Source organism: Rhinichthys klamathensis, unplaced genomic scaffold, assembly GCF_029890125.1.
Source record: "Rhinichthys klamathensis goyatoka isolate OS25496 unplaced genomic scaffold, OSU_Roscu_1.1 h1tg001008l_1, whole genome shotgun sequence".
In the NCBI taxonomy this organism is placed as follows: Eukaryota; Metazoa; Chordata; class Actinopteri; order Cypriniformes; family Leuciscidae; genus Rhinichthys; species Rhinichthys klamathensis.
In genome coordinates, this window is record NW_026607301.1 from 111,725 (window position 1) to 129,391 (window position 17,667).

The 17,667-nt window shown below is 43.5% G+C and overlaps 57 non-coding genes across 57 annotated transcripts; all 57 read right to left on the reverse strand.

Moving 5' to 3' along the window:
* Positions 1-4,478: 4,478 nt before the first annotated feature.
* On the reverse strand, positions 4,479-4,597 carry LOC130078971 (5S ribosomal RNA). Its single transcript, XR_008806098.1, has one exon. It is a non-coding gene; the product is annotated as a 5S ribosomal RNA (ribosomal RNA).
* A 61-nt stretch (positions 4,598-4,658) lies between these two features.
* LOC130078972 (5S ribosomal RNA) lies at positions 4,659-4,777 on the reverse strand. Its single transcript, XR_008806099.1, has one exon. It is a non-coding gene; the product is annotated as a 5S ribosomal RNA (ribosomal RNA).
* A 174-nt stretch (positions 4,778-4,951) lies between these two features.
* LOC130078973 (5S ribosomal RNA) lies at positions 4,952-5,070 on the reverse strand. The gene has a single exon (XR_008806100.1). It is a non-coding gene; the product is annotated as a 5S ribosomal RNA (ribosomal RNA).
* Positions 5,071-5,131: 61 nt separating this feature from the next.
* Positions 5,132-5,250, reverse strand: LOC130079321 (5S ribosomal RNA). The gene has a single exon (XR_008806424.1). It is a non-coding gene; the product is annotated as a 5S ribosomal RNA (ribosomal RNA).
* A 173-nt stretch (positions 5,251-5,423) lies between these two features.
* LOC130078974 (5S ribosomal RNA) lies at positions 5,424-5,542 on the reverse strand. The gene has a single exon (XR_008806101.1). It is a non-coding gene; the product is annotated as a 5S ribosomal RNA (ribosomal RNA).
* A 61-nt stretch (positions 5,543-5,603) lies between these two features.
* Positions 5,604-5,722, reverse strand: LOC130078975 (5S ribosomal RNA). The gene has a single exon (XR_008806102.1). It is a non-coding gene; the product is annotated as a 5S ribosomal RNA (ribosomal RNA).
* A 61-nt stretch (positions 5,723-5,783) lies between these two features.
* Positions 5,784-5,902, reverse strand: LOC130078976 (5S ribosomal RNA). The gene has a single exon (XR_008806103.1). It is a non-coding gene; the product is annotated as a 5S ribosomal RNA (ribosomal RNA).
* Positions 5,903-5,963: 61 nt separating this feature from the next.
* Positions 5,964-6,082, reverse strand: LOC130078977 (5S ribosomal RNA). The gene has a single exon (XR_008806104.1). It is a non-coding gene; the product is annotated as a 5S ribosomal RNA (ribosomal RNA).
* A 173-nt stretch (positions 6,083-6,255) lies between these two features.
* LOC130078978 (5S ribosomal RNA) lies at positions 6,256-6,374 on the reverse strand. The gene has a single exon (XR_008806105.1). It is a non-coding gene; the product is annotated as a 5S ribosomal RNA (ribosomal RNA).
* Positions 6,375-6,547: 173 nt separating this feature from the next.
* On the reverse strand, positions 6,548-6,666 carry LOC130078979 (5S ribosomal RNA). The gene has a single exon (XR_008806106.1). It is a non-coding gene; the product is annotated as a 5S ribosomal RNA (ribosomal RNA).
* Positions 6,667-6,727: 61 nt separating this feature from the next.
* LOC130078981 (5S ribosomal RNA) lies at positions 6,728-6,846 on the reverse strand. Its single transcript, XR_008806108.1, has one exon. It is a non-coding gene; the product is annotated as a 5S ribosomal RNA (ribosomal RNA).
* A 174-nt stretch (positions 6,847-7,020) lies between these two features.
* On the reverse strand, positions 7,021-7,139 carry LOC130078982 (5S ribosomal RNA). The gene has a single exon (XR_008806109.1). It is a non-coding gene; the product is annotated as a 5S ribosomal RNA (ribosomal RNA).
* A 61-nt stretch (positions 7,140-7,200) lies between these two features.
* On the reverse strand, positions 7,201-7,319 carry LOC130078983 (5S ribosomal RNA). Its single transcript, XR_008806110.1, has one exon. It is a non-coding gene; the product is annotated as a 5S ribosomal RNA (ribosomal RNA).
* A 61-nt stretch (positions 7,320-7,380) lies between these two features.
* LOC130078984 (5S ribosomal RNA) lies at positions 7,381-7,499 on the reverse strand. The gene has a single exon (XR_008806111.1). It is a non-coding gene; the product is annotated as a 5S ribosomal RNA (ribosomal RNA).
* Positions 7,500-7,560: 61 nt separating this feature from the next.
* On the reverse strand, positions 7,561-7,679 carry LOC130078985 (5S ribosomal RNA). The gene has a single exon (XR_008806112.1). It is a non-coding gene; the product is annotated as a 5S ribosomal RNA (ribosomal RNA).
* A 173-nt stretch (positions 7,680-7,852) lies between these two features.
* LOC130078986 (5S ribosomal RNA) lies at positions 7,853-7,971 on the reverse strand. Its single transcript, XR_008806113.1, has one exon. It is a non-coding gene; the product is annotated as a 5S ribosomal RNA (ribosomal RNA).
* Positions 7,972-8,144: 173 nt separating this feature from the next.
* On the reverse strand, positions 8,145-8,263 carry LOC130078987 (5S ribosomal RNA). Its single transcript, XR_008806114.1, has one exon. It is a non-coding gene; the product is annotated as a 5S ribosomal RNA (ribosomal RNA).
* Positions 8,264-8,324: 61 nt separating this feature from the next.
* Positions 8,325-8,443, reverse strand: LOC130078988 (5S ribosomal RNA). The gene has a single exon (XR_008806115.1). It is a non-coding gene; the product is annotated as a 5S ribosomal RNA (ribosomal RNA).
* Positions 8,444-8,617: 174 nt separating this feature from the next.
* LOC130078990 (5S ribosomal RNA) lies at positions 8,618-8,736 on the reverse strand. The gene has a single exon (XR_008806116.1). It is a non-coding gene; the product is annotated as a 5S ribosomal RNA (ribosomal RNA).
* Positions 8,737-8,797: 61 nt separating this feature from the next.
* On the reverse strand, positions 8,798-8,916 carry LOC130078991 (5S ribosomal RNA). The gene has a single exon (XR_008806117.1). It is a non-coding gene; the product is annotated as a 5S ribosomal RNA (ribosomal RNA).
* A 173-nt stretch (positions 8,917-9,089) lies between these two features.
* Positions 9,090-9,208, reverse strand: LOC130078993 (5S ribosomal RNA). The gene has a single exon (XR_008806119.1). It is a non-coding gene; the product is annotated as a 5S ribosomal RNA (ribosomal RNA).
* Positions 9,209-9,269: 61 nt separating this feature from the next.
* On the reverse strand, positions 9,270-9,388 carry LOC130078994 (5S ribosomal RNA). The gene has a single exon (XR_008806120.1). It is a non-coding gene; the product is annotated as a 5S ribosomal RNA (ribosomal RNA).
* A 173-nt stretch (positions 9,389-9,561) lies between these two features.
* LOC130078995 (5S ribosomal RNA) lies at positions 9,562-9,680 on the reverse strand. Its single transcript, XR_008806122.1, has one exon. It is a non-coding gene; the product is annotated as a 5S ribosomal RNA (ribosomal RNA).
* Positions 9,681-9,741: 61 nt separating this feature from the next.
* Positions 9,742-9,860, reverse strand: LOC130078996 (5S ribosomal RNA). Its single transcript, XR_008806123.1, has one exon. It is a non-coding gene; the product is annotated as a 5S ribosomal RNA (ribosomal RNA).
* A 61-nt stretch (positions 9,861-9,921) lies between these two features.
* LOC130078997 (5S ribosomal RNA) lies at positions 9,922-10,040 on the reverse strand. The gene has a single exon (XR_008806124.1). It is a non-coding gene; the product is annotated as a 5S ribosomal RNA (ribosomal RNA).
* A 61-nt stretch (positions 10,041-10,101) lies between these two features.
* Positions 10,102-10,220, reverse strand: LOC130078998 (5S ribosomal RNA). Its single transcript, XR_008806125.1, has one exon. It is a non-coding gene; the product is annotated as a 5S ribosomal RNA (ribosomal RNA).
* A 173-nt stretch (positions 10,221-10,393) lies between these two features.
* On the reverse strand, positions 10,394-10,512 carry LOC130078999 (5S ribosomal RNA). Its single transcript, XR_008806126.1, has one exon. It is a non-coding gene; the product is annotated as a 5S ribosomal RNA (ribosomal RNA).
* A 61-nt stretch (positions 10,513-10,573) lies between these two features.
* On the reverse strand, positions 10,574-10,692 carry LOC130079000 (5S ribosomal RNA). Its single transcript, XR_008806127.1, has one exon. It is a non-coding gene; the product is annotated as a 5S ribosomal RNA (ribosomal RNA).
* Positions 10,693-10,865: 173 nt separating this feature from the next.
* LOC130079001 (5S ribosomal RNA) lies at positions 10,866-10,984 on the reverse strand. The gene has a single exon (XR_008806128.1). It is a non-coding gene; the product is annotated as a 5S ribosomal RNA (ribosomal RNA).
* Positions 10,985-11,045: 61 nt separating this feature from the next.
* On the reverse strand, positions 11,046-11,164 carry LOC130079002 (5S ribosomal RNA). Its single transcript, XR_008806129.1, has one exon. It is a non-coding gene; the product is annotated as a 5S ribosomal RNA (ribosomal RNA).
* Positions 11,165-11,339: 175 nt separating this feature from the next.
* Positions 11,340-11,458, reverse strand: LOC130079004 (5S ribosomal RNA). The gene has a single exon (XR_008806131.1). It is a non-coding gene; the product is annotated as a 5S ribosomal RNA (ribosomal RNA).
* A 61-nt stretch (positions 11,459-11,519) lies between these two features.
* On the reverse strand, positions 11,520-11,638 carry LOC130079322 (5S ribosomal RNA). Its single transcript, XR_008806426.1, has one exon. It is a non-coding gene; the product is annotated as a 5S ribosomal RNA (ribosomal RNA).
* A 173-nt stretch (positions 11,639-11,811) lies between these two features.
* Positions 11,812-11,930, reverse strand: LOC130079006 (5S ribosomal RNA). The gene has a single exon (XR_008806132.1). It is a non-coding gene; the product is annotated as a 5S ribosomal RNA (ribosomal RNA).
* A 61-nt stretch (positions 11,931-11,991) lies between these two features.
* On the reverse strand, positions 11,992-12,110 carry LOC130079007 (5S ribosomal RNA). The gene has a single exon (XR_008806133.1). It is a non-coding gene; the product is annotated as a 5S ribosomal RNA (ribosomal RNA).
* A 173-nt stretch (positions 12,111-12,283) lies between these two features.
* Positions 12,284-12,402, reverse strand: LOC130079008 (5S ribosomal RNA). Its single transcript, XR_008806134.1, has one exon. It is a non-coding gene; the product is annotated as a 5S ribosomal RNA (ribosomal RNA).
* Positions 12,403-12,575: 173 nt separating this feature from the next.
* On the reverse strand, positions 12,576-12,694 carry LOC130079009 (5S ribosomal RNA). Its single transcript, XR_008806135.1, has one exon. It is a non-coding gene; the product is annotated as a 5S ribosomal RNA (ribosomal RNA).
* Positions 12,695-12,755: 61 nt separating this feature from the next.
* Positions 12,756-12,874, reverse strand: LOC130079010 (5S ribosomal RNA). Its single transcript, XR_008806136.1, has one exon. It is a non-coding gene; the product is annotated as a 5S ribosomal RNA (ribosomal RNA).
* Positions 12,875-13,049: 175 nt separating this feature from the next.
* On the reverse strand, positions 13,050-13,168 carry LOC130079272 (5S ribosomal RNA). The gene has a single exon (XR_008806379.1). It is a non-coding gene; the product is annotated as a 5S ribosomal RNA (ribosomal RNA).
* Positions 13,169-13,229: 61 nt separating this feature from the next.
* Positions 13,230-13,348, reverse strand: LOC130079011 (5S ribosomal RNA). Its single transcript, XR_008806137.1, has one exon. It is a non-coding gene; the product is annotated as a 5S ribosomal RNA (ribosomal RNA).
* A 173-nt stretch (positions 13,349-13,521) lies between these two features.
* Positions 13,522-13,640, reverse strand: LOC130079295 (5S ribosomal RNA). The gene has a single exon (XR_008806400.1). It is a non-coding gene; the product is annotated as a 5S ribosomal RNA (ribosomal RNA).
* Positions 13,641-13,701: 61 nt separating this feature from the next.
* Positions 13,702-13,820, reverse strand: LOC130079012 (5S ribosomal RNA). The gene has a single exon (XR_008806138.1). It is a non-coding gene; the product is annotated as a 5S ribosomal RNA (ribosomal RNA).
* A 176-nt stretch (positions 13,821-13,996) lies between these two features.
* On the reverse strand, positions 13,997-14,115 carry LOC130079013 (5S ribosomal RNA). The gene has a single exon (XR_008806139.1). It is a non-coding gene; the product is annotated as a 5S ribosomal RNA (ribosomal RNA).
* Positions 14,116-14,176: 61 nt separating this feature from the next.
* Positions 14,177-14,295, reverse strand: LOC130079014 (5S ribosomal RNA). The gene has a single exon (XR_008806140.1). It is a non-coding gene; the product is annotated as a 5S ribosomal RNA (ribosomal RNA).
* A 61-nt stretch (positions 14,296-14,356) lies between these two features.
* Positions 14,357-14,475, reverse strand: LOC130079016 (5S ribosomal RNA). Its single transcript, XR_008806142.1, has one exon. It is a non-coding gene; the product is annotated as a 5S ribosomal RNA (ribosomal RNA).
* A 173-nt stretch (positions 14,476-14,648) lies between these two features.
* Positions 14,649-14,767, reverse strand: LOC130079017 (5S ribosomal RNA). The gene has a single exon (XR_008806143.1). It is a non-coding gene; the product is annotated as a 5S ribosomal RNA (ribosomal RNA).
* Positions 14,768-14,940: 173 nt separating this feature from the next.
* Positions 14,941-15,059, reverse strand: LOC130079018 (5S ribosomal RNA). The gene has a single exon (XR_008806144.1). It is a non-coding gene; the product is annotated as a 5S ribosomal RNA (ribosomal RNA).
* Positions 15,060-15,232: 173 nt separating this feature from the next.
* LOC130079296 (5S ribosomal RNA) lies at positions 15,233-15,351 on the reverse strand. Its single transcript, XR_008806401.1, has one exon. It is a non-coding gene; the product is annotated as a 5S ribosomal RNA (ribosomal RNA).
* A 61-nt stretch (positions 15,352-15,412) lies between these two features.
* LOC130079019 (5S ribosomal RNA) lies at positions 15,413-15,531 on the reverse strand. Its single transcript, XR_008806145.1, has one exon. It is a non-coding gene; the product is annotated as a 5S ribosomal RNA (ribosomal RNA).
* Positions 15,532-15,592: 61 nt separating this feature from the next.
* Positions 15,593-15,711, reverse strand: LOC130079020 (5S ribosomal RNA). The gene has a single exon (XR_008806146.1). It is a non-coding gene; the product is annotated as a 5S ribosomal RNA (ribosomal RNA).
* A 173-nt stretch (positions 15,712-15,884) lies between these two features.
* LOC130079021 (5S ribosomal RNA) lies at positions 15,885-16,003 on the reverse strand. The gene has a single exon (XR_008806147.1). It is a non-coding gene; the product is annotated as a 5S ribosomal RNA (ribosomal RNA).
* A 173-nt stretch (positions 16,004-16,176) lies between these two features.
* On the reverse strand, positions 16,177-16,295 carry LOC130079022 (5S ribosomal RNA). The gene has a single exon (XR_008806148.1). It is a non-coding gene; the product is annotated as a 5S ribosomal RNA (ribosomal RNA).
* A 61-nt stretch (positions 16,296-16,356) lies between these two features.
* LOC130079023 (5S ribosomal RNA) lies at positions 16,357-16,475 on the reverse strand. Its single transcript, XR_008806149.1, has one exon. It is a non-coding gene; the product is annotated as a 5S ribosomal RNA (ribosomal RNA).
* A 61-nt stretch (positions 16,476-16,536) lies between these two features.
* On the reverse strand, positions 16,537-16,655 carry LOC130079024 (5S ribosomal RNA). The gene has a single exon (XR_008806150.1). It is a non-coding gene; the product is annotated as a 5S ribosomal RNA (ribosomal RNA).
* A 173-nt stretch (positions 16,656-16,828) lies between these two features.
* LOC130079025 (5S ribosomal RNA) lies at positions 16,829-16,947 on the reverse strand. The gene has a single exon (XR_008806151.1). It is a non-coding gene; the product is annotated as a 5S ribosomal RNA (ribosomal RNA).
* Positions 16,948-17,120: 173 nt separating this feature from the next.
* Positions 17,121-17,239, reverse strand: LOC130079297 (5S ribosomal RNA). The gene has a single exon (XR_008806402.1). It is a non-coding gene; the product is annotated as a 5S ribosomal RNA (ribosomal RNA).
* Positions 17,240-17,300: 61 nt separating this feature from the next.
* On the reverse strand, positions 17,301-17,419 carry LOC130079027 (5S ribosomal RNA). Its single transcript, XR_008806153.1, has one exon. It is a non-coding gene; the product is annotated as a 5S ribosomal RNA (ribosomal RNA).
* Positions 17,420-17,480: 61 nt separating this feature from the next.
* Positions 17,481-17,599, reverse strand: LOC130079028 (5S ribosomal RNA). Its single transcript, XR_008806154.1, has one exon. It is a non-coding gene; the product is annotated as a 5S ribosomal RNA (ribosomal RNA).
* Between the last annotated feature and the right edge of the window lie 68 nt (positions 17,600-17,667).

Below are 17,667 nucleotides of genomic sequence, written 5' to 3' on the forward strand. Positions count from 1 at the left end.
GCAACTAAAACCTCTTTATAAAAATTTGGTATCCCCTCCATCATCCAATTTTTAAGTTTCATCCATAAAATGTTATCACTTAAAAAACTATTCCCACATTTTGCTAAAAAATGTTTCATTGTAATTTTCCAATCTCCTTTTTTCCCCATATCCAAATACTTTTTAACCACTTTCACTCTCATACTTTTCTTTTTTAGTTCTATATCAACAAGTCCCAACCCCCCCTCTTCTGGCCTTCCAATGAGTGTGTTGTATGCTATTCTTGGGGTTTTTTTCTCCCATATAAAATCCATAATATATTCTTTTACTCTTTTTTCCACCCATTTTGGTATTGAAACCACTGATAAAATGTACCACATCTTGGTTAACATTAAAACATTTACAATTAAAATTTTCCCTTTCAAATTCAAAATTCTTCTTTGCCAAAAATTCAACCTGTTTTTCATTGCACCTATAACCTCCTCCCACATTCTATCCGTTGTACTCTTCTCATCTTTACCTAGCGTTACTCCTAGAATCCTCATTTCTTGTACCTCGTTAAAACCCAAAACCTCTTTTAAATCAGACACTCCTCCAAATCTCATATAGACAGTTTTCCCCTCATTTACTTTAGCTCCTGTGCCTTTACAAAACCTTGTCACCCTTTCCATTACATTTTCAACACTTTTATAATCTTCTACAGTTAGTGTCGTGTCATCTGCATATTGGAATACTTTTGTTTCTTCTAGACCTTCCTCAATTTTTATCCCTTTTATTTCTTCATCTTTTTTAATTAACATCCCTAGTGGTTCTGCTATCAGCGTATATAGCTGTGCTGATAATGGACATCCTTGTCTTATGGATCTTGTGACATTAAAAGGATTGGTTAAAAAGCCATTACATTTCACTCTTGTCATTATGTTTCTATATAAAATCTTTAACCACTCTGTAAAATTCTCCCCAAAACCAAAATGTTCTAAAATCGCAAATAAAAAACCATGTTCCACTCTATCGAAAGCCTTCTCGAAGTCTAAGCTAATTATATATCCTTTCCTATTATTTTCCTTTAAAATGCTCATTATATCTCGTATACCACTTGTTGTATCAGCAATATCCCTCCCTGTCACCCCATAAGCTTGGTTTGTCTCAATTATTTTTGGTAAAACATTCTTTAATCTATTCGATAAAATCTTAGCTAAAATCTTCAAATCTGCATTCAGCATTGTAATCGGCCTATAGTTCTTCAAACTCTTTTGATCACCTTTTCTTTTATAAATCAGCTTCATTAGGCCCATACTCATTCTTTGATCTAGCTCCTTTTTCTTAAATATTTCATCATACACTTCTTTTAGGATCTTACTTATTTCCTTCTTGAAAAGCTTATAAAATTCATTCACTATTCCATCCGTCCCCGGACTTTTTTTAATTTTTAGACTTTCTATCGCTTGTATTATCTCTTCTTCCTTTATTTCCTCATCACAGTCTTTTTTATCTGCTTCTTCTACTCTCGCTTTGATATGTTGCAGTAAATAATTTTTGTTTTCCTCTTCTACCCCTTCCTCTCTAAACAAGTCTTCATAAAATGTCTTTACTTCATTTAAAAGTAACTTTGTTCCTATTATGCATTCTTCATCTTTGTTTTTTAGTTCTTTTATTGTATCCGCTCTTCCCTTTCTTCTTTCTAGGTCGAAAAAAAATTTAGTACATTTTTCCCCTTCTATTGTGTATCTAGCTTTACTCCTTAGACTTGCCCCCTGACATTTTCCCTCTTCTATTTTCTTAAGCTCCTCTTCTAACTCTATTATTTTTTGAATGTCCATTTCCTTTTCCTTTACTTCTTTTCTTAAACTTTCCCTAATTCCCTGTTCTTTGGCATTTTTGGCTTTTCTCATACCTTTACTGAATTTAATTGAGTACTTTTTTATTTCATATTTTACGTTTTCCCACCATATTCGTTTGTCTTCCACATACATACCATCCTTCCTTTCCTGTTCCATTAAATTATATATCCCCGATATGTAATTCTCATCTTTTAAAATTTCAGAATTTAAAATCCACACCCCTGGTCCTTTATCCTCCTTGTTAAACTCTATTTTCCACCTAATCATCTTGTGATCACTAAAACCAGTGTCATTGTAAACAATATCTTCTATAAAATAATCTATATCCCTTGTACTTAAAATAAAATCAATTCTCGTTTGATTCAAAAAGTTACCAACCAAACTCCTTCTAGTAAATTCTCTTTTGTTTTCATTTCTCTCCCTCCACACATCAGTCATGTTTCTTTCTTCCATTAAAGATACCAGTTCTTTTCTCCCCACGTCCGTTCTAAAAACCATTCCTTCTGCCATATCTCTTTTGCTAAACACAGTGTTAAAATCTCCTACTATTATTACTGACTTCCATTTATCTATTATACCTCTAATGTTTTCGAAAAACTCTTTTTTTCCTTTATCATCTGTTGGTGCATGAACATTCATTAAAATAAAATCCTTTCCCCCTTGACTTATTTCAACAGCATTACATTTCCCTTTTCCATCATTATATATTTCTTTCACTTTACAGTCAACATCGTTCCTTATTAAAATTGCCACTCCGCTTCCTAACTTTCCATCTCCATTACTATAAAACATTTCACCATTCCACATCTTTTTAAAATTGTCAATTACATCATTTTTCCAGTTTGTTTCCTGAAATACAATAATGTCCTCCTCCTTGCATAGTTCTAGAGTATTTTTTAGTTTGTTCATACTCATTAAACCTCTTGCATTCCAACATACCAAATTTAAAACCATACTGTACAAAAATAAATAATTAAAAACATTCATCTTTAGTCTTTCTCATGTTCTTGGACCATCCCCAACTTCATTTTACCTATTTCAGTAACATTTTTCTTTCTTCCCACATTATAATTTGGCTTTACCTTCATTGGCATTCTTCTTGTTGCCATTCCACTTTTTTCTCTTTCTTTCCTTGCAACATGCTGTTCCATATCCAGTTTCTTCTTCTCTTTGTTCCCCTCGTTATCACTTATTTCCTTTTCCCCCGTTATTCCCTGCTTCTCTCGCTCAGTTGTGTCCTCATCCATTCTCTCTTCTTCTCCATCCTGATGAATTTGGTGTTTCCGCTGCTGATATTCCACACTTTCCATTTCTTTCCTTGCAGCCTGCTGTTCCATGTCCAATTTTCCCTTCTCTTTGTTCCCCTCATTATCACTTATTTCCTTTTCCTCCATTATTTCCTTTTCCTCTCTCTCACTTGTGCCCTCCTCCCTTCTCTCCTCTTCTCCATCCTGATTACTTTGGTGTTTCCGCTGCTGATATTTCACACTTTCCATTGACTCCCGCTGTATGTTTTCCATCTGTTCGACCGTCTCCGTGGTTTCTGTTGTCTCGTCACACACCTGCCTATCCATCTGTTGCCGCTCCTCTGTTTCCTCCTCATCACCTTCCGTCCCACATTCACATTTGTTAAGAGGAATTCCGCATTCTGGGCATTCGATTGCCGTACAGTCTCTTGAAAAATGTCCTTGCTCATCGCACTTGAAACATCTGAACTCAGGACAGTCTTTGAAGATGTGCTCCGGACTTATACACAGTCGGCAAGTCTTGACCTGTCTACTGTGTATTATCCTGAAGAACTGCAAGCCTTCCGTTGTCTCAAACTTAGAACTGTACGGCAGCGACGCCACCTCCTTTGGGAACTTGACTTTTACAAATCTTGTTCCATCCTCTATCTCCGTTCCTGGGTAAAACCTCCTTCTTATCCCTGTTGTGGGAGTAACTCCCCATCCTTCCAGCTTAGTGATTATGGCTTCATCTTCAAGATACACAGGCAGATGCATGAACGAGACGACATACTCCCTGTCCCGTAATTTTTTAACGTCACATGATTGTCCTTTAATTTCCAAACCATTAAGCAGCTCATCACAATCTTCCTCCGCTTCAACTGTCACTTCATATTGCTTATTAGTCTTTGGTCTTACCGCAAGGATTTTCTCCACTCCTATAATTCCTTTGATTGCTCTTATTATGTCCTCCGCTCCCCCATTTTGTACTTTACTAATGTCAATCGTTACTGTTGCTTCCTTGGAGTAAGTTCTCTGTTTCTTGTGTTCTTTTGCCGTCATCTCATCTCGTTGTGTTAATCCGTTTCCGTTTTCTTTTGCCTTTGCTTGTTCCACCTCCATTGCCATTTCATAACCAGTCAATCCGTCCATTTCACTCATTCCAACTCAAAAAACAAAAAAGCAAACCACTCCCCAGACAGCCGAGAGCTGCTGGTTTGTGGTTTAAAACAAACTTTTCCCTCAAACTTCAAACAAAACAAAAATAACAAAACAAACAAACAAAGTCGCGATAGAGTTACACTCTGCCACACCAATTACTTCCTGGATCGTACCAACTTTGGGCGTGCTCAAAGTGGTATGGCCGTAAGCGAAAACTGCTGCCAAAATCGGCCTATTTAAAAGGTTAGAACATTAGTGAAGTAAACTAAAAAGCTTACAGCACCTGGTATTCCCAGGCGGTCTCCCATCCAAGTACTAACCAGGCCCGACCCTGCTTAGCTTCCGAGATCAGACGAGATCGGGCGTGCTCAAGGTGGTATGGCCGTAAGCGAAAACTGCTGCCAAAATCGGCCTATTTAAAAGGTTAGAACATTAGTGAAGTAAACTAAAAAGCTTACAGCACCTGGTATTCCCAGGCGGTCTCCCATCCAAGTACTAACCAGGCCCGACCCTGCTTAGCTTCCGAGATCAGACGAGATCGGGCGTGCTCAAGGTGGTATGGCCGTAAGCGAAAACTGCTGCCAAAATCGGGCTTTTTGAAGAAAAAATTAAGAGACACTTTCAGGGTTTCTGAAGAAGCGCAGAGACCATTTCAGGCTGTTTGAAGAAACAAAGAGACTATGTCCAGCTTTTTGAAGAAGCTCAGTGACTCTTTTTTTTGTTTTGTTTTTTTTTAAACAAAAAAGCTTACAGCACCTGGTATTCCCAGGCGGTCTCCCATCCAAGTACTAACCAGGCCCGACCCTGCTTAGCTTCCGAGATCAGACGAGATCGGGCGTGCTCAAGGTGGTATGGCCGTAAGCGAAAACTGCTGCCAAAATCGGCCTATTTAAAAGGTTAGAACATTAGTGAAGTAAACTAAAAAGCTTACAGCACCTGGTATTCCCAGGCGGTCTCCCATCCAAGTACTAACCAGGCCCGACCCTGCTTAGCTTCCGAGATCAGACGAGATCGGGCGTGCTCAAGGTGGTATGGCCGTAACCGAAAACTGCTGCCAAAATCGGGCTTTTTGAAGAAAAAATTAAGAGACACTTTCAGGGTTTTTGAAGAAGCTCAGAGACCATTTCAGGCTGTTTGAAGAAACAAAGAGACTATGTCCAGCTTTTTGAAGAAGCTCAGTGACTCTTTTTTTTTTTTTTTTTTTTTTAAACAAAAAAGCTTACAGCACCTGGTATTCCCAGGCGGTCTCCCATCCAAGTACTAACCAGGCCCGACCCTGCTTAGCTTCCGAGATCAGACGAGATCGGGCGTGCTCAAGGTGGTATGGCCGTAAGCGAAAACTGCTGCCAAAATCGGCCTATTTAAAAGGTTAGAACATTAGTGAAGTAAACTAAAAAGCTTACAGCACCTGGTATTCCCAGGCGGTCTCCCATCCAAGTACTAACCAGGCCCGACCCTGCTTAGCTTCCGAGATCAGACGAGATCGGGCGTGCTCAAGGTGGTATGGCCGTAAGCGAAAACTGCTGCCAAAATCGGCCTATTTAAAAGGTTAGAACATTAGTGAAGTAAACAAAAAAGCTTACAGCACCTGGTATTCCCAGGCGGTCTCCCATCCAAGTACTAACCAGGCCCGACCCTGCTTAGCTTCCGAGATCAGACGAGATCGGGCGTGCTCAAGGTGGTATGGCCGTAAGCGAAAACTGCTGCCAAAATCGGCCTATTTAAAAGGTTAGAACATTAGTGAAGTAAACTAAAAAGCTTACAGCACCTGGTATTCCCAGGCGGTCTCCCATCCAAGTACTAACCAGGCCCGACCCTGCTTAGCTTCCGAGATCAGACGAGATCGGGCGTGCTCAAGGTGGTATGGCCGTAAGCGAAAACTGCTGCCAAAATCGGGCTTTTTGAAGAAAAAATTAAGAGACACTTTCAGGGTTTCTGAAGAAGCTCAGAGACCATTTCAGGCTGTTTGAAGAAACAAAGAGACTATGTCCAGCTTTTTGAAGAAGCTCAGTGACTCTTTTTTTTTTTTTTTTTTTTTTAAACAAAAAAGCTTACAGCACCTGGTATTCCCAGGCGGTCTCCCATCCAAGTACTAACCAGGCCCGACCCTGCTTAGCTTCCGAGATCAGACGAGATCGGGCGTGCTCAAGGTGGTATGGCCGTAAGCGAAAACTGCTGCCAAAATCGGGCTTTTTGAAGAAAAAATTAAGAGACACTTTCAGGGTTTCTGAAGAAGCTCAGAGACCATTTCAGGCTGTTTGAAGAAACAAAGAGACTATGTCCAGCTTTTTGAAGAAGCTCAGTGACTCTTTTTTTTTTTTTTTTTTTTTTAAACAAAAAAGCTTACAGCACCTGGTATTCCCAGGCGGTCTCCCATCCAAGTACTAACCAGGCCCGACCCTGCTTAGCTTCCGAGATCAGACGAGATCGGGCGTGCTCAAGGTGGTATGGCCGTAAGCGAAAACTGCTGCCAAAATCGGCCTATTTAAAAGGTTAGAACATTAGTGAAGTAAACTAAAAAGCTTACAGCACCTGGTATTCCCAGGCGGTCTCCCATCCAAGTACTAACCAGGCCCGACCCTGCTTAGCTTCCGAGATCAGACGAGATCGGGCGTGCTCAAGGTGGTATGGCCGTAAGCGAAAACTGCTGCCAAAATCGGGCTTTTTGAAGAAAAAATTAAGAGACACTTTCAGGGTTTCTGAAGAAGCGCAGAGACCATTTCAGGCTGTTTGAAGAAACAAAGAGACTATGTCCAGCTTTTTGAAGAAGCTCAGTGACTCTTTTTTGTTTTTTGTTTTTTTTTAAACAAAAAAGCTTACAGCACCTGGTATTCCCAGGCGGTCTCCCATCCAAGTACTAACCAGGCCCGACCCTGCTTAGCTTCCGAGATCAGACGAGATCGGGCGTGCTCAAGGTGGTATGGCCGTAAGCGAAAACTGCTGCCAAAATCGGCCTATTTAAAAGGTTAGAACATTAGTGAAGTAAACTAAAAAGCTTACAGCACCTGGTATTCCCAGGCGGTCTCCCATCCAAGTACTAACCAGGCCCGACCCTGCTTAGCTTCCGAGATCAGACGAGATCGGGCGTGCTCAAGGTGGTATGGCCGTAAGCGAAAACTGCTGCCAAAATCGGCCTATTTAAAAGGTTAGAACATTAGTGAAGTAAACAAAAAAGCTTACAGCACCTGGTATTCCCAGGCGGTCTCCCATCCAAGTACTAACCAGGCCCGACCCTGCTTAGCTTCCGAGATCAGACGAGATCGGGCGTGCTCAAGGTGGTATGGCCGTAAGCGAAAACTGCTGCCAAAATCGGCCTATTTAAAAGGTTAGAACATTAGTGAAGTAAACTAAAAAGCTTACAGCACCTGGTATTCCCAGGCGGTCTCCCATCCAAGTACTAACCAGGCCCGACCCTGCTTAGCTTCCGAGATCAGACGAGATCGGGCGTGCTCAAGGTGGTATGGCCGTAAGCGAAAACTGCTGCCAAAATCGGGCTTTTTGAAGAAAAAATTAAGAGACACTTTCAGGGTTTCTGAAGAAGCTCAGAGACCATTTCAGGCTGTTTGAAGAAACAAAGAGACTATGTCCAGCTTTTTGAAGAAGCTCAGTGACTCTTTTTTTTTTTTTTTTTTTTTTAAACAAAAAAGCTTACAGCACCTGGTATTCCCAGGCGGTCTCCCATCCAAGTACTAACCAGGCCCGACCCTGCTTAGCTTCCGAGATCAGACGAGATCGGGCGTGCTCAAGGTGGTATGGCCGTAAGCGAAAACTGCTGCCAAAATCGGGCTTTTTGAAGAAAAAATTAAGAGACACTTTCAGGGTTTCTGAAGAAGCTCAGAGACCATTTCAGGCTGTTTGAAGAAACAAAGAGACTATGTCCAGCTTTTTGAAGAAGCTCAGTGACTCTTTTTTTTTTTTTTTTTTTTTTAAACAAAAAAGCTTACAGCACCTGGTATTCCCAGGCGGTCTCCCATCCAAGTACTAACCAGGCCCGACCCTGCTTAGCTTCCGAGATCAGACGAGATCGGGCGTGCTCAAGGTGGTATGGCCGTAAGCGAAAACTGCTGCCAAAATCGGCCTATTTAAAAGGTTAGAACATTAGTGAAGTAAACTAAAAAGCTTACAGCACCTGGTATTCCCAGGCGGTCTCCCATCCAAGTACTAACCAGGCCCGACCCTGCTTAGCTTCCGAGATCAGACGAGATCGGGCGTGCTCAAGGTGGTATGGCCGTAAGCGAAAACTGCTGCCAAAATCGGGCTTTTTGAAGAAAAAATTAAGAGACACTTTCAGGGTTTCTGAAGAAGCGCAGAGACCATTTCAGGCTGTTTGAAGAAACAAAGAGACTATGTCCAGCTTTTTGAAGAAGCTCAGTGACTCTTTTTTTGTTTTTGTTTTTTTTTAAACAAAAAAGCTTACAGCACCTGGTATTCCCAGGCGGTCTCCCATCCAAGTACTAACCAGGCCCGACCCTGCTTAGCTTCCGAGATCAGACGAGATCGGGCGTGCTCAAGGTGGTATGGCCGTAAGCGAAAACTGCTGCCAAAATCGGCCTATTTAAAAGGTTAGAACATTAGTGAAGTAAACTAAAAAGCTTACAGCACCTGGTATTCCCAGGCGGTCTCCCATCCAAGTACTAACCAGGCCCGACCCTGCTTAGCTTCCGAGATCAGACGAGATCGGGCGTGCTCAAGGTGGTATGGCCGTAAGCGAAAACTGCTGCCAAAATCGGGCTTTTTGAAGAAAAAATTAAGAGACACTTTCAGGGTTTTTGAAGAAGCTCAGAGACCATTTCAGGCTGTTTGAAGAAACAAAGAGACTATGTCCAGCTTTTTGAAGAAGCTCAGTGACTCTTTTTTTTTTTTTTTTTTTTTTAAACAAAAAAGCTTACAGCACCTGGTATTCCCAGGCGGTCTCCCATCCAAGTACTAACCAGGCCCGACCCTGCTTAGCTTCCGAGATCAGACGAGATCGGGCGTGCTCAAGGTGGTATGGCCGTAAGCGAAAACTGCTGCCAAAATCGGCCTATTTAAAAGGTTAGAACATTAGTGAAGTAAACTAAAAAGCTTACAGCACCTGGTATTCCCAGGCGGTCTCCCATCCAAGTACTAACCAGGCCCGACCCTGCTTAGCTTCCGAGATCAGACGAGATCGGGCGTGCTCAAGGTGGTATGGCCGTAAGCGAAAACTGCTGCCAAAATCGGGCTTTTTGAAGAAAAAATTAAGAGACACTTTCAGGGTTTCTGAAGAAGCTCAGAGACCATTTCAGGCTGTTTGAAGAAACAAAGAGACTATGTCCAGCTTTTTGAAGAAGCTCAGTGACTCTTTTTTTTTTTTTTTTTTTTTTAAACAAAAAAGCTTACAGCACCTGGTATTCCCAGGCGGTCTCCCATCCAAGTACTAACCAGGCCCGACCCTGCTTAGCTTCCGAGATCAGACGAGATCGGGCGTGCTCAAGGTGGTATGGCCGTAAGCGAAAACTGCTGCCAAAATCGGCCTATTTAAAAGGTTAGAACATTAGTGAAGTAAACAAAAAAGCTTACAGCACCTGGTATTCCCAGGCGGTCTCCCATCCAAGTACTAACCAGGCCCGACCCTGCTTAGCTTCCGAGATCAGACGAGATCGGGCGTGCTCAAGGTGGTATGGCCGTAAGCGACAACTGCTGCCAAAATCGGCCTATTTAAAAGGTTAGAACATTAGTGAAGTAAACTAAAAAGCTTACAGCACCTGGTATTCCCAGGCGGTCTCCCATCCAAGTACTAACCAGGCCCGACCCTGCTTAGCTTCCGAGATCAGACGAGATCGGGCGTGCTCAAGGTGGTATGGCCGTAAGCGAAAACTGCTGCCAAAATCGGCCTATTTAAAAGGTTAGAACATTAGTGAAGTAAACTAAAAAGCTTACAGCACCTGGTATTCCCAGGCGGTCTCCCATCCAAGTACTAACCAGGCCCGACCCTGCTTAGCTTCCGAGATCAGACGAGATCGGGCGTGCTCAAGGTGGTATGGCCGTAAGCGAAAACTGCTGCCAAAATCGGGCTTTTTGAAGAAAAAATTAAGAGACACTTTCAGGGTTTCTGAAGAAGCTCAGAGACCATTTCAGGCTGTTTGAAGAAACAAAGAGACTATGTCCAGCTTTTTGAAGAAGCTCAGTGACTCTTTTTTTTTTTTTTTTTTTTTTAAACAAAAAAGCTTACAGCACCTGGTATTCCCAGGCGGTCTCCCATCCAAGTACTAACCAGGCCCGACCCTGCTTAGCTTCCGAGATCAGACGAGATCGGGCGTGCTCAAGGTGGTATGGCCGTAAGCGAAAACTGCTGCCAAAATCGGCCTATTTAAAAGGTTAGAACATTAGTGAAGTAAACTAAAAAGCTTACAGCACCTGGTATTCCCAGGCGGTCTCCCATCCAAGTACTAACCAGGCCCGACCCTGCTTAGCTTCCGAGATCAGACGAGATCGGGCGTGCTCAAGGTGGTATGGCCGTAAGCGAAAACTGCTGCCAAAATCGGGCTTTTTGAAGAAAAAATTAAGAGACACTTTCAGGGTTTCTGAAGAAGCTCAGAGACCATTTCAGGCTGTTTGAAGAAACAAAGAGACTATGTCCAGCTTTTTGAAGAAGCTCAGTGACTCTTTTTTTTTTTTTTTTTTTTTTAAACAAAAAAGCTTACAGCACCTGGTATTCCCAGGCGGTCTCCCATCCAAGTACTAACCAGGCCCGACCCTGCTTAGCTTCCGAGATCAGACGAGATCGGGCGTGCTCAAGGTGGTATGGCCGTAAGCGAAAACTGCTGCCAAAATCGGCCTATTTAAAAGGTTAGAACATTAGTGAAGTAAACTAAAAAGCTTACAGCACCTGGTATTCCCAGGCGGTCTCCCATCCAAGTACTAACCAGGCCCGACCCTGCTTAGCTTCCGAGATCAGACGAGATCGGGCGTGCTCAAGGTGGTATGGCCGTAAGCGAAAACTGCTGCCAAAATCGGGCTTTTTGAAGAAAAAATTAAGAGACACTTTCAGGGTTTCTGAAGAAGCGCAGAGACCATTTCAGGCTGTTTGAAGAAACAAAGAGACTATGTCCAGCTTTTTGAAGAAGCTCAGTGACTCTTTTTTTTTTTGTTGTTTTTTTTTAAACAAAAAAGCTTACAGCACCTGGTATTCCCAGGCGGTCTCCCATCCAAGTACTAACCAGGCCCGACCCTGCTTAGCTTCCGAGATCAGACGAGATCGGGCGTGCTCAAGGTGGTATGGCCGTAAGCGAAAACTGCTGCCAAAATCGGCCTATTTAAAAGGTTAGAACATTAGTGAAGTAAACTAAAAAGCTTACAGCACCTGGTATTCCCAGGCGGTCTCCCATCCAAGTACTAACCAGGCCCGACCCTGCTTAGCTTCCGAGATCAGACGAGATCGGGCGTGCTCAAGGTGGTATGGCCGTAACCGAAAACTGCTGCCAAAATCGGGCTTTTTGAAGAAAAAATTAAGAGACACTTTCAGGGTTTTTGAAGAAGCTCAGAGACCATTTCAGGCTGTTTGAAGAAACAAAGAGACTATGTCCAGCTTTTTGAAGAAGCTCAGTGACTCTTTTTTTTTTTTTTTTTTTTTTAAACAAAAAAGCTTACAGCACCTGGTATTCCCAGGCGGTCTCCCATCCAAGTACTAACCAGGCCCGACCCTGCTTAGCTTCCGAGATCAGACGAGATCGGGCGTGCTCAAGGTGGTATGGCCGTAAGCGAAAACTGCTGCCAAAATCGGCCTATTTAAAAGGTTAGAACATTAGTGAAGTAAACTAAAAAGCTTACAGCACCTGGTATTCCCAGGCGGTCTCCCATCCAAGTACTAACCAGGCCCGACCCTGCTTAGCTTCCGAGATCAGACGAGATCGGGCGTGCTCAAGGTGGTATGGCCGTAAGCGAAAACTGCTGCCAAAATCGGGCTTTTTGAAGAAAAAATTAAGAGACACTTTCAGGGTTTCTGAAGAAGCTCAGAGACCATTTCAGGCTGTTTGAAGAAACAAAGAGACTATGTCCAGCTTTTTGAAGAAGCTCAGTGACTCTTTTTTTTTTTTTTTTTTTTTTAAACAAAAAAGCTTACAGCACCTGGTATTCCCAGGCGGTCTCCCATCCAAGTACTAACCAGGCCCGACCCTGCTTAGCTTCCGAGATCAGACGAGATCGGGCGTGCTCAAGGTGGTATGGCCGTAAGCGAAAACTGCTGCCAAAATCGGGCTTTTTGAGGAAAAAATTAAGAGACACTTTCAGGGTTTCTGAAGAAGCTCAGAGACCATTTCAGGCTGTTTGAAGAAACAAAGAGACTATGTCCAGCTTTTTGAAGAAGCTCAGTGACTCTTTTTTTTTTTTTTTTTTTTTTAAACAAAAAAGCTTACAGCACCTGGTATTCCCAGGCGGTCTCCCATCCAAGTACTAACCAGGCCCGACCCTGCTTAGCTTCCGAGATCAGACGAGATCGGGCGTGCTCAAGGTGGTATGGCCGTAAGCGAAAACTGCTGCCAAAATCGGCCTATTTAAAAGGTTAGAACATTAGTGAAGTAAACTAAAAAGCTTACAGCACCTGGTATTCCCAGGCGGTCTCCCATCCAAGTACTAACCAGGCCCGACCCTGCTTAGCTTCCGAGATCAGACGAGATCGGGCGTGCTCAAGGTGGTATGGCCGTAAGCGAAAACTGCTGCCAAAATCGGGCTTTTTGAAGAAAAAATTAAGAGACACTTTCAGGGTTTCTGAAGAAGCGCAGAGACCATTTCAGGCTGTTTGAAGAAACAAAGAGACTATGTCCAGCTTTTTGAAGAAGCTCAGTGACTCTTTTTTTTTTTGTTGTTTTTTTTTAAACAAAAAAGCTTACAGCACCTGGTATTCCCAGGCGGTCTCCCATCCAAGTACTAACCAGGCCCGACCCTGCTTAGCTTCCGAGATCAGACGAGATCGGGCGTGCTCAAGGTGGTATGGCCATAAGCGAAAACTGCTGCCAAAATCGGCCTATTTAAAAGGTTAGAACATTAGTGAAGTAAACTAAAAAGCTTACAGCACCTGGTATTCCCAGGCGGTCTCCCATCCAAGTACTAACCAGGCCCGACCCTGCTTAGCTTCCGAGATCAGACGAGATCGGGCGTGCTCAAGGTGGTATGGCCGTAAGCGAAAACTGCTGCCAAAATCGGGCTTTTTGAAGAAAAAATTAAGAGACACTTTCAGGGTTTTTGAAGAAGCTCAGAGACCATTTCAGGCTGTTTGAAGAAACAAAGAGACTATGTCCAGCTTTTTGAAGAAGCTCAGTGACTCTTTTTTTTTTTTTTTTTTTTTTAAACAAAAAAGCTTACAGCACCTGGTATTCCTAGGCGGTCTCCCATCCAAGTACTAACCAGGCCCGACCCTGCTTAGCTTCCGAGATCAGACGAGATCGGGCGTGCTCAAGGTGGTATGGCCGTAAGCGAAAACTGCTGCCAAAATCGGCCTATTTAAAAGGTTAGAACATTAGTGAAGTAAACTAAAAAGCTTACAGCACCTGGTATTCCCAGGCGGTCTCCCATCCAAGTACTAACCAGGCCCGACCCTGCTTAGCTTCCGAGATCAGACGAGATCGGGCGTGCTCAAGGTGGTATGGCCGTAAGCGAAAACTGCTGCCAAAATCGGGCTTTTTGAAGAAAAAATTAAGAGACACTTTCAGGGTTTCTGAAGAAGCTCAGAGACCATTTCAGGCTGTTTGAAGAAACAAAGAGACTATGTCCAGCTTTTTGAAGAAGCTCAGTGACTCTTTTTTTTTTTTTTTTTTTTTTTTTAAACAAAAAAGCTTACAGCACCTGGTATTCCCAGGCGGTCTCCCATCCAAGTACTAACCAGGCCCGACCCTGCTTAGCTTCCGAGATCAGACGAGATCGGGCGTGCTCAAGGTGGTATGGCCGTAAGCGAAAACTGCTGCCAAAATCGGCCTATTTAAAAGGTTAGAACATTAGTGAAGTAAACAAAAAAGCTTACAGCACCTGGTATTCCCAGGCGGTCTCCCATCCAAGTACTAACCAGGCCCGACCCTGCTTAGCTTCCGAGATCAGACGAGATCGGGCGTGCTCAAGGTGGTATGGCCGTAAGCGAAAACTGCTGCCAAAATCGGCCTATTTAAAAGGTTAGAACATTAGTGAAGTAAACTAAAAAGCTTACAGCACCTGGTATTCCCAGGCGGTCTCCCATCCAAGTACTAACCAGGCCCGACCCTGCTTAGCTTCCGAGATCAGACGAGATCGGGCGTGCTCAAGGTGGTATGGCCGTAAGCAAAAACTGCTGCCAAAATCGGGCTTTTTGAAGAAAAAATTAAGAGACACTTTCAGGGTTTCTGAAGAAGCTCAGAGACCATTTCAGGCTGTTTGAAGAAACAAAGAGACTATGTCCAGCTTTTTGAAGAAGCTCAGTGACTCTTTTTTTTTTTTTTTTTTTTTTAAACAAAAAAGCTTACAGCACCTGGTATTCCCAGGCGGTCTCCCATCCAAGTACTAACCAGGCCCGACCCTGCTTAGCTTCCGAGATCAGACGAGATCGGGCGTGCTCAAGGTGGTATGGCCGTAAGCGAAAACTGCTGCCAAAATCGGGCTTTTTGAAGAAAAAATTAAGAGACACTTTCAGGGTTTCTGAAGAAGCTCAGAGACCATTTCAGGCTGTTTGAAGAAACAAAGAGACTATGTCCAGCTTTTTGAAGAAGCTCAGTGACTCTTTTTTTTTTTTTTTTTTTTTTAAACAAAAAAGCTTACAGCACCTGGTATTCCCAGGCGGTCTCCCATCCAAGTACTAACCAGGCCCGACCCTGCTTAGCTTCCGAGATCAGACGAGATCGGGCGTGCTCAAGGTGGTATGGCCGTAAGCGAAAACTGCTGCCAAAATCGGGCTTTTTGAAGAAAAAATTAAGAGACACTTTCAGGGTTTTTGAAGAAGCTCAGAGACCATTTCAGGCTGTTTGAAGAAACAAAGAGACTATGTCCAGCTTTTTGAAGAAGCTCAGTGACTCTTTTTTTTTTTTTTTTTTTTTTAAACAAAAAAGCTTACAGCACCTGGTATTCCTAGGCGGTCTCCCATCCAAGTACTAACCAGGCCCGACCCTGCTTAGCTTCCGAGATCAGACGAGATCGGGCGTGCTCAAGGTGGTATGGCCGTAAGCGAAAACTGCTGCCAAAATCGGCCTATTTAAAAGGTTAGAACATTAGTGAAGTAAACTAAAAAGCTTACAGCACCTGGTATTCCCAGGCGGTCTCCCATCCAAGTACTAACCAGGCCCGACCCTGCTTAGCTTCCGAGATCAGACGAGATCGGGCGTGCTCAAGGTGGTATGGCCGTAAGCGAAAACTGCTGCCAAAATCGGCCTATTTAAAAGGTTAGAACATTAGTGAAGTAAACTAAAAAGCTTACAGCACCTGGTATTCCCAGGCGGTCTCCCATCCAAGTACTAACCAGGCCCGACCCTGCTTAGCTTCCGAGATCAGACGAGATCGGGCGTGCTCAAGGTGGTATGGCCGTAAGCGAAAACTGCTGCCAAAATCGGGCTTTTTGAAGAAAAAATTAAGAGACACTTTCAGGGTTTCTGAAGAAGCTCAGAGACCATTTCAGGCTGTTTGAAGAAACAAAGAGACTATGTCCAGCTTTTTGAAGAAGCTCAGTGACTCTTTTTTTTTTTTTTTTTTTTTTAAACAAAAAAGCTTACAGCACCTGGTATTCCCAGGCGGTCTCCCATCCAAGTACTAACCAGGCCCGACCCTGCTTAGCTTCCGAGATCAGACGAGATCGGGCGTGCTCAAGGTGGTATGGCCGTAAGCGAAAACTGCTGCCAAAATCGGGCTTTTTGAAGAAAAAATTAAGAGACACTTTCAGGGTTTCTGAAGAAGCTCAGAGACCATTTCAGGCTGTTTGAAGAAACAAAGAGACTATGTCCAGCTTTTTGAAGAAGCTCAGTGACTCTTTTTTTTTTTTTTTTTTTTTTAAACAAAAAAGCTTACAGCACCTGGTATTCCCAGGCGGTCTCCCATCCAAGTACTAACCAGGCCCGACCCTGCTTAGCTTCCGAGATCAGACGAGATCGGGCGTGCTCAAGGTGGTATGGCCGTAAGCGAAAACTGCTGCCAAAATCGGCCTATTTAAAAGGTTAGAACATTAGTGAAGTAAACTAAAAAGCTTACAGCACCTGGTATTCCCAGGCGGTCTCCCATCCAAGTACTAACCAGGCCCGACCCTGCTTAGCTTCCGAGATCAGACGAGATCGGGCGTGCTCAAGGTGGTATGGCCGTAAGCGAAAACTGCTGCCAAAATCGGCCTATTTAAAAGGTTAGAACATTAGTGAAGTAAACAAAAAAGCTTACAGCACCTGGTATTCCCAGGCGGTCTCCCATCCAAGTACTAACCAGGCCCGACCCTGCTTAGCTTCCGAGATCAGACGAGATCGGGCGTGCTCAAGGTGGTATGGCCGTAAGCGAAAACTGCTGCCAAAATCGGGCTTTTTGAAGAAAAAATTAAGAGACACTTTCAGGGTTTCTGAAGAAGCTCAGAGACCATTTCAGGCTGTTTGAAGAAACAAAGAGACTATGTCCAGCTTTTTGAAGAAGCTCAGTGACTCTTTTTTTTTTTTTTTTTTTTTTAAACAAAAAAGCTTACAGCACCTGGTATTCCCAGGCGGTCTCCCATCCAAGTACTAACCAGGCCCGACCCTGCTTAGCTTCCGAGATCAGACGAGATCGGGCGTGCTCAAGGTGGTATGGCCGTAAGCGAAAACTGCTGCCAAAATCGGGCTTTTTGAAGAAAAAATTAAGAGACACTTTCAGGGTTTTTGAAGAAGCTCAGAGACCATTTCAGGCTGTTTGAAGAAACAAAGAGACTATGTCCAGCTTTTTGAAGAAGCTCAGTGACTCTTTTTTTTTTTTTTTTTTTTTTAAACAAAAAAGCTTACAGCACCTGGTATTCCTAGGCGGTCTCCCATCCAAGTACTAACCAGGCCCGACCCTGCTTAGCTTCCGAGATCAGACGAGATCGGGCGTGCTCAAGGTGGTATGGCCGTAAGCGAAAACTGCTGCCAAAATCGGCCTATTTAAAAGGTTAGAACATTAGTGAAGTAAACTAAAAAGCTTACAGCACCTGGTATTCCCAGGCGGTCTCCCATCCAAGTACTAACCAGGCCCGACCCTGCTTAGCTTCCGAGATCAGACGAGATCGGGCGTGCTCAAGGTGGTATGGCCGTAAGCGAAAACTGCTGCCAAAATCGGCCTATTTAAAAGGTTAGAACATTAGTGAAGTAAACTAAAAAGCTTACAGCACCTGGTATTCCCAGGCGGTCTCCCATCCAAGTACTAACCAGGCCCGACCCTGCTTAGCTTCCGAGATCAGACGAGATCGGGCGTGCTCAAGGTGGTATGGCCGTAAGCGAAAACTGCTGCCAAAATCGGGCTTTTTGAAGAAAAAATTAAGAGACACTTTCAGGGTTTCTGAAGAA